Here is a 12,156-nt window from a genome sequence, read left to right as displayed (position 1 = left end):
GCGCAAACAAACATTTATTTAGCAACCTCAAAACAGGGGCCATGCCTCCAAAAGATACGGATCACTGCAATGTGAAAGCATTGAATACAGTTGAATGAAGTGTACTCAGATACGGATTGCTGCAATGTGAAAGCATTGAATACAGTACTCAGATACGGATCACTGCAATGTGAAAGCATTGAATACAGTTGTAATGAAGTGTACTCAGATACGGATCACTGCAATGTGAAAGCATTGCATACAGTTGAATGAAGTGTACTGGGATACGGATCGCTGCATTGTGAAAGCATTGAATACAGTTGAATGAAGTGTACTCGGGTGCGGCAGAATCAAGGCTAGTGGGGACCAGGCAACGTGTATTCTGGAATCATTTTGAATCATTCGAGCATGGGGGTACTTTTTTACAAAATTTGATAGTGATTTATTTTTTTATTATTTACTATAGTCCTACTAGACCCCACGATATTATATCTGGCCACAAAAGATCACAGGATCTACTGAATGTGAAGGTATAGCCTACTGGGAGGAAGCCACACTGTGTGTCATGTACGTTTGACACATTCAGTAGATCCTGTGATCTTTTGTGGCCAGATGTAATTTCTTGGAGTCTAGTAAGACTATAGTAAATAATAAAAAAATAAATCGCTATAAAAATGTGAAAAAATACATATTTAGCCCCATGTCAGCTAAAATCCCTAAAATGAAAAGGAGCAGAAAAAAAATTACATTAATCTTTTACTTTCTCTAATAACCTAAAACATGAACCTAGGTTGAAAAAGTCACTCTAGAAACAATACAATGAAGGTTTAAACATTTAGATAAATGTTAAAACAAAAAAAGGCAGCTTGACAACAAAGTATTGTAGCCAGGACATGGTCTCACAGTTTGTCTGAACAGGACAAGAACAAGAACACACAGGATGGCGCACAGACGACGGGAGTCAGGGTGAGGAGCAGATGAGGGGAAACCACTCTCACACGCGTGAATTCCGTTTGTGTCAGAGCATAGGCATGGCTGAGGCATGGTAACGCCCCGCCTGCCTGTGATTGGTCTACCGACACTGCCCGTCTTGACTGTCCTCGGAGACGCGAGGTTAATTACTCCGTGGTGAGATTGAGAAATAAATAATAGGCTACAAATTTGTAGAAGAGGCAAACTAATTTTGTTTATGCCGTTTGCTTTGATTGAATAACACGTGTGTTGTAGCCTACTACCCAAATCAAATCATGGCGTGCATGTTCAATCAATTATTCCATCAAAGCAAACGGCATAAACAATATTAGTTTGCCTTTTCTACAAAAATAAAACGTACAAGTTAGCTTTCTCTTGTGTCATACCATACTACTTGTATTATTTCCCACCACGGAGTAACCTCGCCTCAGACTATCCAGCATATCCACCTCGGAGGACAGTCAAGACAGGCAGTGTTGGTAGGCCAATCACAGGCAGGCGGGGCGTTACCATGCCTATGCTCGGACACAAACGGAATTCATGCCTCTCACACTCACGCACTCACACTCCTCCAGTCCCTTCCGCTTCACCCTCCAGGGCCTCTTTTATGTACAGACGTTTGAGGGTAAAGAGTCCAGAATGAACCCTCATGCGGGTCTCCTTGGGCTCCACACCCCTCTGGAGCAGGGGGGGATCTCAGGGTAAAGAGTCCAGAATGAACCCTCATGCGGGTCTCCCTGGGCTCCACACCCCTCTGGAGCAGGGGGGGGGGGTCTCAGGGTAAAGAGTCCAGACTGAACCCTCATGCGGGTCTCCTTGGGCTCCACACCCCTCTGGAGCAGGGGGGGGATCTCAGGGTAAAGAGTCCAGAATGAACCCTCATGCGGGTCTCCTTGGGCTCCACACCCCGCCAACTGTTGTAGGCATATGAAATTAAATTGGAGAAAAAGGGGGTAAATTAAGTGGTTACTCAATGAAAATAAAAAGTACTCGTATCGGTACTCGGTATTGGCGAGTACTAACAATTAAGTACTTTTACTCAGTGTGAAAGAAATCGGGACAACGCTATTATGTCATTGGCAACTACACACATCTCCAAACATTCTACCCCTTTGTGTATGACCCCTCTGCTTCATGTCCTGCAGCAGATTTCTCTGTAATGACCACCTCACTGTTATATCCCTTGGCTTAAATAAACCAGTAAGACACCTAAGAGGCGGATGTGTGCACTTGTTGACGGTAGACTGCTGGGTGAGCACTGGCGCTTTGGCATGGAAGGGTCAGATCAACAAGGAATGAATTCTGTACTGGCCATATAGCCTAATAGTCCGGCAGCCGACAGGCTTCTTTAGTTTAAAATTAACATCCTATGGCATGCAAAAATTTCAAACTTTCCTTTTGCTTTAAGTAGCATGCGACATGTCAAACTAGGGGGTTTATTATTCTGAATCCATTCCAAGCATTAGTTTTGCACAAAAAACACTCCTTGGGCTAAAAGCAGCCATAGCCACTAGCCCAAAATGTGCTGACCTCAAACTAATGCTTGGAATGGATTCAGAATCATGAAAACCCCATAGTTTGACATGTCACATGCTACTTAAAGCATAAAGATCATTTTTGACATTTCTGCCTGCCATAGGATGTTAATGGTAGGGTCACAAGAAACCCCTATAAAAAAAATTGCCCAATAGTGACAGCCGGTCAGCAGTATATAGACAATATTTTAGGCCAATAAAAAAAAAAGTATACCAAATTTCCCACCCCATAGCCATAACCGTGGCTGCCGGACTATAAGGAGCATGTCTTGAGTGTACAGTGTTTGATGATGTCAGATCAACATATGGAATGTCAGAACAGGTCAGCTCCATATATGGAGATCTAAGGGTGGTAGCGGGGACATTCTCTTGTGTACAGGGTTTGATAGGCCTTAATTCAGGCCTGTTGAACTCTAGTTGCCGGGCGCAGCTGCACTAATAACTTTGGGGCAGGCCCGTCTAGAGTTTAAATGGACAGGTATCAGTCAAAAGGGAGACATCAGGTTCTGACATTTCACATGTCAGTAAGAGCAGGTCAATAGCTCACCCGATCCCTCCGGCTAGTGAGAGCCTTCCTCCTCTTCACATCCTCCAATGTCCCGGCCAGCTCAATTCGTGTGGTTGTCTTGAGGCTTTCAAAAGCCCTGTTACAGGCTTCTAGTGAATGACAACACAAATACCACATTATGATCTCTAAATGTATTATATTAAGGCATCTCAAAAGGATGGTGATAGAAATTAGCAGACAAAATGTAAACTGTCAAACTAAATGGGGGTACTCTGACGAGCTAGCTATAGAGACAGGGAGACCCCTATTATTTAGCAAACACTACAGACATGATTACCATTTGAATAGAAAACCAACCTATTTAACAAAAAAATAACACAAATCACACCAATATTACATTTGTCAATATTTGGTCATTGTGCCATCTGTTATTTTTAACCGTATCAAATCAACACTAATCTACAATTTAGGCATTTAGCACACTTTATCAAGAGCGATTTACAGTAAGCAAGGTAAACATACATAGAATGCAGAGACAGTGAACTGGGTAGGGTCACAGCCATACATTTATACAAGGGGTTCTATACAAGGGGTTCTAGAGTTGTACTGTTGGGGGGGGGGCTCTGTTGAAGATAAATAGGTAGATTAAGTACATACAGACAGCTCTTGGGGAATCTTTTGGCTGGCAGGAGGAGGCGTTTGCAGGATGGATGCCTCCATCCTGTCCAGCCTCTGTCACCCCTGAAAAGCTCTCCTTGACGGTGCTGGACAACTCCTTGACGGCATCCACCCTTCTGGTGAGCTGTGTTACCGCTCTACAAATGTGAGGGGAAAATAAATAAGTTAGGATTGAATTACTGTTATTATTACAAGTTTATGTTCTGTGTTTCATTTTCCAACAAAATCACAATAACCTTGGTCAATAGGTAGCAGTGCAGGACCACAGGTCATAGCTGGGTCTCTTTGGGGTGTAGTGTCTTAAGCGCATGCGTGTTCCCTCATAACCGAGAGGACATGTGAAAGAAAGCCACCAGGATAATGCACCGAATAACACGTGCGTGCGTGGCCAAAATTCTTACCATATTCAAGATCACGCCCCAGTCATGGTCCGAAAGAAACTGGATCATGGTAGACACCCTAGGATTCACACCAAGTCGTGATTTGTTTTGCTTTCCACTTTAGTGCCTTTCTCTGGGTTGATCAAGAACATGCATCTGCAGACACACAAGGACAATGAAGAAAATCTTTAGATTATAATACAGCCATGTAAAGAAAATAAACTAATGTAGATTATATAAAGCAATTAAAAAATAATAAAGACTGGAGGGTGGTGTATGTGTGTCTATGAAATGCGTACTGAATGTTTAAGCTTACTTGTTTTAAAAGCCCATATTCGAAGATCATGTTACTCAAAGGTTCCTGGTCTTTGGTCGTCTTCTCCACCATCTGGGTTGACCTGATAAAATAGAATTTCAAATTATTAATGTGTGTATATCTAAGTACTGTGTGTGTGTGTGTGTGTGTGTGTGTGTATATCTAAGTACTGTGTGTGTGTGTGTGTGTGTGTGTGTGTGTGTGTGTGTGTGTGTGTGTGTGTGTGTGTGTGTGTGTATCTAAGTACTGTGTGTGTGTGTGTGTGTGTGTGTCCACGCACGCACACTCGCCGCGTGCGTGCGTGGACACGGTAAGATTCATGCGTGGACACTATGAATCTTACCATAATCAACAATCTCACTACTCATGGTCCGAGAGTGAATCAAGGTATACCTAGGATTCACAACTATAGATACGATGTGCTCTCCTTCTCTGGGTTGATGGAGAACAGACACCTGCGGAAATAGAATAAAAACAGTATTATATATATATATATATATATATATATTATAAAACAAAGAAAAATATATTTTTAATTGAAGATGTTCATTTAAGGCAACTTCTAATGGAAAAGATTTAGATTAGGCAGTGCTACTTTCTTTTAGTGCAGGCTAAAGCAAACACAAAAATACACACCTCTCCAGAAACCCCAGGGTTGATGCCAGCGCTGATGGGTAGACGTTTTGCAGAAAACAGGACTCTCTGAATAAGAAACTAACAAAATAATAAAACAAGCATCATTAAGATTTTAAAACTGCTCATCACCATCAACATAAATGTATTGTATTTCAGGTTGAGGGAAATACAAGTTCAGCTGCATACAGTTGTGTTCTTCCTGCTTAGTTCTGCTTAGTCTGCTTAGTTCTTCCTAAGCAGGAACTCACATTCATAATTTCACCACAATCTTCCTGAATTCCCATTTGATGTTTCTCCGGTGTCCAAAGACTGCAACAGTTCCTCTGGGAAGTTGTGCCATGGTGCTATGAAGGTCTACACCCAATCAGGGCGTTGGAGCTGCAGGACCTTAGCCAACTTTTATTTCTGCCATTTCTGGAATTAAGGAAAAGTTACACCAGTTTTCAAAAGCAAAAATGGGCACACACACATATACACACACATACACACATCCCTTTGAGAAAACCTTAGCATAAAAAAAAGAAAAACATGAATACATGTCTGTAAACTCATTGGCAACTACAGATCACTGCAATTACTGGGATACATATCCTACATACACTCTCAAACATTCACTGACACCAACCAGACCTACCAACGGAGATTGTATTAACGGCAACACCAGTTTTGTATTTTGGCTACATAAAACACAGGCGCAAAGACTGCATAAGTATAACACACTTTCAATAACAACATGGATAACCAGGCCTGTCAGCGATGATCATGCCAATAATGACCTGCTACTAAGAGCAGAGGGAATTGAACACATTCAACTGACCACAACATTGCAAGAACTTTGTTTTGAGAAAACTTTTTTTTAATTTTCAAATTGGATGCCATAGCTTTTCTTGGCCTGAATGAAGGGATATGACAGACCATCTTATAACATTTTCATCACTGCATTTTCCACTAAAGAACAGTCACAGACTCACATAACTTTTTATATATATAATTTCTATTTGACACCATAACTGGAAACTCCTTATTTTTTTCCCACTGGAAGCACCAATCCAACAAGTTGACTGCACAACAGATTTGACCTTGACAAAGGCCATTCAGTTATTTTCTTCTTGTTTTTCCTACTTTTCTATACTTTATCCTTCCCTCGCACCATGTGTTGCCTTAGGCCAGATGACCACCACAATCATCATAATGTGGTACCATTTTGATTTTGTCCATATCTCCCCTTAACTGTTAAGACACTATCCAATACCTTCCATAACACAAAAGGTCTCATGGAAGATTTGTGCCAATCCTATGCTTTCATGGTGCATCATTTGATGTCACAATATCATCAGCAACTGGTTGACACTCTGGAAACTTTCAAGCAATCACTAATAAACAAGGTGATAAAATATGAAATACTATTAGAAACTAACTAACTACTATAATATTTGCAATCGGAGGGGTAACCCAGTTAAAAATGGTAACCAAACATGTCAATGATCAGTCAGTCAGATCAGTATAAAGAATATGATGTCACTTCCTGAACTGCCACTCCCCTCACTGTGTCAGTCACTGAAGGCAGCATTCAGTGTTTGGTTGCAGCATGCTGCGTTGGCAAAGTTGCTGCTTTGTACTCCACCTAAACTTCACATTATACTCAGCGGTGAGTAACATTTATGAAATCCAGTGCAACTGTGCTCTATATAAAGGTTAATTTGATTATTTTACACTTCCCTATCGACCATCAGTGATGTAAATAGGTTTTGAAATGTCAATATGGTCTTCCAGAAGCACACAAGAAAGAACCCTATACAAAACCGCCACTAGACCTATTATCAGTATGCATCTAAAGTAACTCCAAATTACTGTACTGTCCTTGTATGTAACTCATCTGTACATTTAGAACTCATGGCAAAAGTGTGCAGTGTCAAAGTGTGCAGTGACACAGAGATCCTTCCAACCGCTTTTCTCTGAATTCCTGAATTTTATCAAAAATATATCATGCACGAAAACAAATTTTACATTATCTAAGCACATGTTAACACGCACCAGGCTATAGGACATATCAGCTATATACAGTAGTACCTCAAAGACAAGCTAAAACAAAATGTGCTGGAGACAGTAAGTGACTATCGGATCTACAAGCTCACAATTCCATGCATTGAGCTTGTAGATCAGCTATTTTTTATTTGGCCCATGTTTGACCAGTTTATATGATGGTTTCTTGATTACTTTTGATGTAGTCTTTCCTTAAATTGTCACTGTATTACTGTCATCTGGGGACCCCGAAAAAATCAGACGGACCGGTTGAGAACCACTGCACTAACAATACTGTACATTCCTCTTTTTAATTGAAAGCAATGAAATTGCCAGAAATGCTCTCATAGTGCTATCTGGCATATAAAAATCAGTTACATAATCATGTGCACAACTGCAGTGCTAATTAGTCCATTAGTTATATTGAAAACAGCCACTGAGCGAAAAACCCAAGAATCCTTTGCCCGAATATGGTGATATCCTCCATATGGATACTCTCCGAATTCTTGAAATATACTCTTGTAATAGATTTCATGTTGGGAGAATATCAAACTCCAGCCATTGGACCAATTTTATTCTTGTTGCTGAACAAACACTCTATAGCAATGATTACTGTCACAATATAGAGCTACTTAAACTGTTACTGAACAAACACAGACTATACCAATGATTATCACAATATAGAGCTATGACACTTATTTCAACCAAAGAAAATCCTCTACACTACCTTTAATTAAGCAACATATTTTAAGTCTTTTCAAACGTGGCTCTGCAGCCAAATAGCCTACTTTTGGTTTGACATGAAAACATTGACAAAGGCAAACATTGACAAAGGCTGAAAACACTACAGTATGAAGTGCAAATGTAGCTGCAAACCAATAAATAAAAGCTTAGCATTACCTGTAATATCCATTCCATGCTACAGCTTCTGTGTGTGTCTGTCAACTGCAGGCTCCTCTCTGTTCAAAGGACAGCGTGTGCTCTTTCATGAGCCAATGGCTGCCTGCCACGTCACTGCCTAAACGTCACAGCCAATCAGATTTCGTCTTTTCAAAAACGCGGTGCACTATGGGTGAACTGAAGAGCTGCAATGCATTGTGGGATGTGTAGTTGATCTTTTAAGTGCTTTCCATTAACACTCCTTATGTCACGTTTCTTCAGCAACTACAATGATGAATGCCTGATTTCTTTCACTTCCATTCACAATATAATATAATAATACAGATTGTTTGGGCCTTAAACTGATTATTTTCTTACAACCTGTCAATTAATGTATGTTGTCTGTATTGACTGTATGATGCAGTTTAAAAAAAAAACGTATTTCAAGCAGTTTTTTTGTGTTTGATATTAAATTATATGGTTATTATCAGGTGGGTTACACTCAGCAGTGGTTCTGGGGAGTTCCAGTTGTTCGGGGACCACCAGTGGTCCTTATAGGGGTTCCAGGTGGCCCCCAGCTAAATGATGGAGAGTTGGTTAAACCAAATGGACCCTTATAGATCTACGTAAAATTAAAAATGAAAGTTATGAGACCAATAACTGGTGCCTGGCACCCTCAGTTGCAAATTCTGCACCCTCATAGTTTAAATTTAAAAATTAGATTGACATTTGACAATTGACATTTTTATTTGCCGGCCTCAGTCATTTAATCCTGGAGCCAAGCATGGTGCGCGCGTGTGTCTGTGTGTGTGTGTGTGTGTGTATGTGATTGTAAAATCCATAATCTTTTCAAATGTGTGATAATGTGTGTGGGTGCCGCTACTACACACATTGGAAAGATTTAGCATAGACAACCAAGTATTGAAGAAGGTCTTTCCCCCTCCGTAAGGTTGCAAGATACCATCCTGGAATTTATACCCTCACATCAGTAAGCAGGAACTGGGGATGGCAATGACGGACCTGAAAGTCTGACGTGGCATATGCATGTCAAACTGGGGGTCCTTGAAAAAGGACAGACAGACAGACAGACAGTCTTTCTGTCTCGCTGTCTATCTCACTGTCTGTCTCGCTGATAGATAGATAGATAGATAGATAGATAGATAGATAGATAGATAGATAGATCAAACCCCTCTGGGCAGGTGGGAGACTGGCATGTTATATTATGATGGTGCCATTTACCAAAACACAGACAGGCACCATGCACATTTTGTAGGTGCCTGTGAATTATTTTGTAGTCCACTTCCAACTTTGTGTGGTCGATCATACGTCGATCTAACTACAGACAAATGAGCTGCAATGTTTTGGGAAGAATGTCCTGGAACACAGTTGAAAGATTAATTAATGAAAACATTGACAAAGTGAAGTCATGTGAATCCTCAATGCCATTTGGGTCATGGTGTCATGACCTCCCGCTTTGCCCTCCACAAACGGCGAGGGAACTGTGCAGTTCACGTCATTTGACCAGTACAGTCCTCCTAATACCCTTTCACTTGCCATTCTTTATTATTTTTTAATAGAAACCCTTAAATGCTGCACCAGCTGACCTTTCTGAAATTTGTCTATATAGCAACTCTAGTCAGCTTTTGGTCATCATTTCTCACCAGCTTTGTTTAAACAGTAATTGACTAGAATGGTTATACATATGGAGATATTATTAACTGAAGTCGCACACACACACACACACACACACACACACGCACACGCACACGCACACGCACACACACACAGTCAGACTTGCCTGATCAACAAAAGGTCCTTGGCATCCTTCAAATATGAAAAATGTGTCCTGCCTGAAAAAAAAGGATTTTTTAAAAATATTTAAAGGATTTATAATGCCAAAAAGGTCGCTTCAAAGCCTCTTGGGTGAATGTTGACCTTTAGGAGTGTCCTATGTCTTCTCGTTCGTCTCGGCCAGCCGATCGAAGATCTTTTTTCCGTTTGTCTCTACGATTTTTTGGGAATCTACTATTGATTTTAAGGACAGAAGGCCGCAAATGTTGAATCGGCTTAGTCCGAATGTCGTGTCTATTCCTTGATCGTGGACGCTTAGAAGTGTCGGAGAGACACGAGACCCATTTCATCGGATTTGGCATCCTTCAAATATGAAAAATGTGTCCTGCCTGAAAAAAAAGGATTTTTTTTAAATATTTAAAGGATTTATAATGCCAAAAAGGTCACTTCAAAGCCTCTTGGGTGAATGTTGACCTTTAGGAGTGTCCGTTTGGGAGGAGACCTATGTTTTCTCGTCCGTCTCGGCCAGCCGATCGAAGATCTTTTTTCCGTTTGTCTCTACGATTTTTTGGGAATTTACTATTGATTTTAAGGACAGAAGGCCGCAAATGTTGAATCGGCTTAGTCCGAATGTCGTGTCTATTCCTTGATCGTGGACGCTTAGAAGTGTCGGAGAGACACGAGACCCATTTCATCGGATTTGGCATCCTTCAAATATGAAAAATGTGTCCTGCCTGAAAAAAAAGGATTTTTTTTTAAATATTTAAAGGATTTATAATGCCAAAAAGGTCACTTCAAAGCCTCTTGGGTGAATGTTGACCTTTAGGAGTGTCCGTTTGGGAGGAGACCTATGTTTTATCGTCCGTCTCGGCCAGCCGATCGAAGATCTTTTTTCCGTTTGTCTCTACGATTTTTTGGGAATTTACTATTGATTTTAAGGACAGAAGGCCGCAAATGTTGAATCGGCTTAGTCCGAATGTCGTGTCTATTCCTTGATCGTGGACGCTTAGAAGTGTCGGAGAGACACGAGACCCATTTCATCGGATTTGGCATCCTTCAAATATGAAAAATGTGTCCTGCCTGAAAAAAAAGGATTTTTTTAAAAATATTTAAACGATTTATAATGCCCAAAGGTCGCTTCAAAGTCTTGGGTGACTGTTGACCTTTAGGAGTGTCCGTTTGGGAGGAGACCTATATGTTTTCTCGTTCGTCTCGGCCAGCCGAATTGTATGCGCATAGCCTACTGTACAGATTAGGCAAGCAGGGCTCAGAGCATTATTGGTTCACAGTCCCTGATGGCTCATTGAAGTCAGTCAGAAGGAGATATTTTAAAATATGTCCCCTGCATGCTCATGGATGACTAAGACCCCTACACATTCTGTATCCGGCCGGTTGACAGGTCACTAAAGTCATGCCTGTGTGCCGTAAACCCCTTCAAACTGTTGAAGAGCTTCTACAGTTGGTGAAGAAGCCTGCATGTATGGGGGGGCTGAGGTGGACTCGGGAAACCTTGATGTTTAAATCCTCAGGCCTCTGAGCATTATGGGCTCCCATGAGTCCCCGATTATATATTGCTCATTCAAGTCAGGCACAATACATAATGTAATTATCAAACAAATAGGTTATATGTTGTCCCATTCGCACTGTACAATGTGTGTGTGTGTGTGTGTGTGTGTGTGTGTGTGTGTGTGTGTGTGTGTGTGTGTGTGTGTGTGTGTGTGTGTGTGTGTGTGTGTGTGTGTGTGTGTGTGTGTGTGTGTGTGACTTCAGTTAATAATATCTCCATATGTATAACCATTCTAGTCAATTACTGTTTAAACAAAGCTGGTGAGAAATGATGACCAAAAGCTGACTAGAGTTGCTATATAGACAAATTTAAGAAAAGGTCAGCTGGCAGCATTTAAGGGTTTCTATTAAAAATAATAAAGAATGGCAAGGGAAAGGGTATTAGGAGGACTGTACTGGTCAAATGACGTGAACTGCACAGTTCCCTCGCCGTTTGTGGAGGGCAAAGCGGGAGGTCACTCATGACACCATGACCCAAATGGCATTGAGGATTCACATGACTTCACTTTGTCAATGTTTTCATTAATTAATCTTTCAACTGTCTTCCAGGACATTCTTCCCAAAACATTGCAGCTCATTTGTCTGTAGTTAGTATGATCGACCACACAGAGTTGGAAGTGGACTACAAAATAATTCACAGGCACCTACAAAATGTGCATGGTGCCTGTCTGTGTTTTGGTAAATGGCACCATCATAATATAACATGCCAGTATCCCACCTGCCCAGACGGGTTTGAAAATATCGTGGCAGCGAGACAGACAGACATACAGTCTGTCTGTCTGTCTGTCTGTCTGTCTGTCTGTCTGTCTGTCTGTCTGTCTGTCTGTCTGTCTGAATCAAAGTTAAGTTATCACCTCCTAAGATAAGCAAAATGCAAGAAAACTGAATGTAGGC

At 41.0% G+C, this 12,156-nt stretch overlaps 1 long non-coding RNA gene across 1 annotated transcript; it reads right to left on the bottom strand.

The window, feature by feature from the left end:
* Positions 1-793: 793 nt before the first annotated feature.
* On the bottom strand, positions 794-5,419 carry LOC306940110. The gene is made up of 8 exons (XR_013791975.1): positions 5,253-5,419; positions 5,005-5,082; positions 4,712-4,823; positions 4,369-4,450; positions 4,074-4,208; positions 3,652-3,809; positions 3,034-3,143; positions 794-1,865 (listed from the first exon to the last, which is right to left on the bottom strand). It is a non-coding gene; the product is annotated as an uncharacterized lncRNA (long non-coding RNA).
* Between the last annotated feature and the right edge of the window lie 6,737 nt (positions 5,420-12,156).

The sequence above is a fragment of the Electrona antarctica genome (assembly GCF_951216825.1).
Source record: "Electrona antarctica genome assembly, chromosome: 16".
Classification (NCBI taxonomy): Eukaryota; Metazoa; Chordata; class Actinopteri; order Myctophiformes; family Myctophidae; genus Electrona; species Electrona antarctica.
The sequence above is the reverse complement of the archived record's forward strand: the minus strand, read 5'-3'. Positions and strand labels throughout refer to the sequence as shown.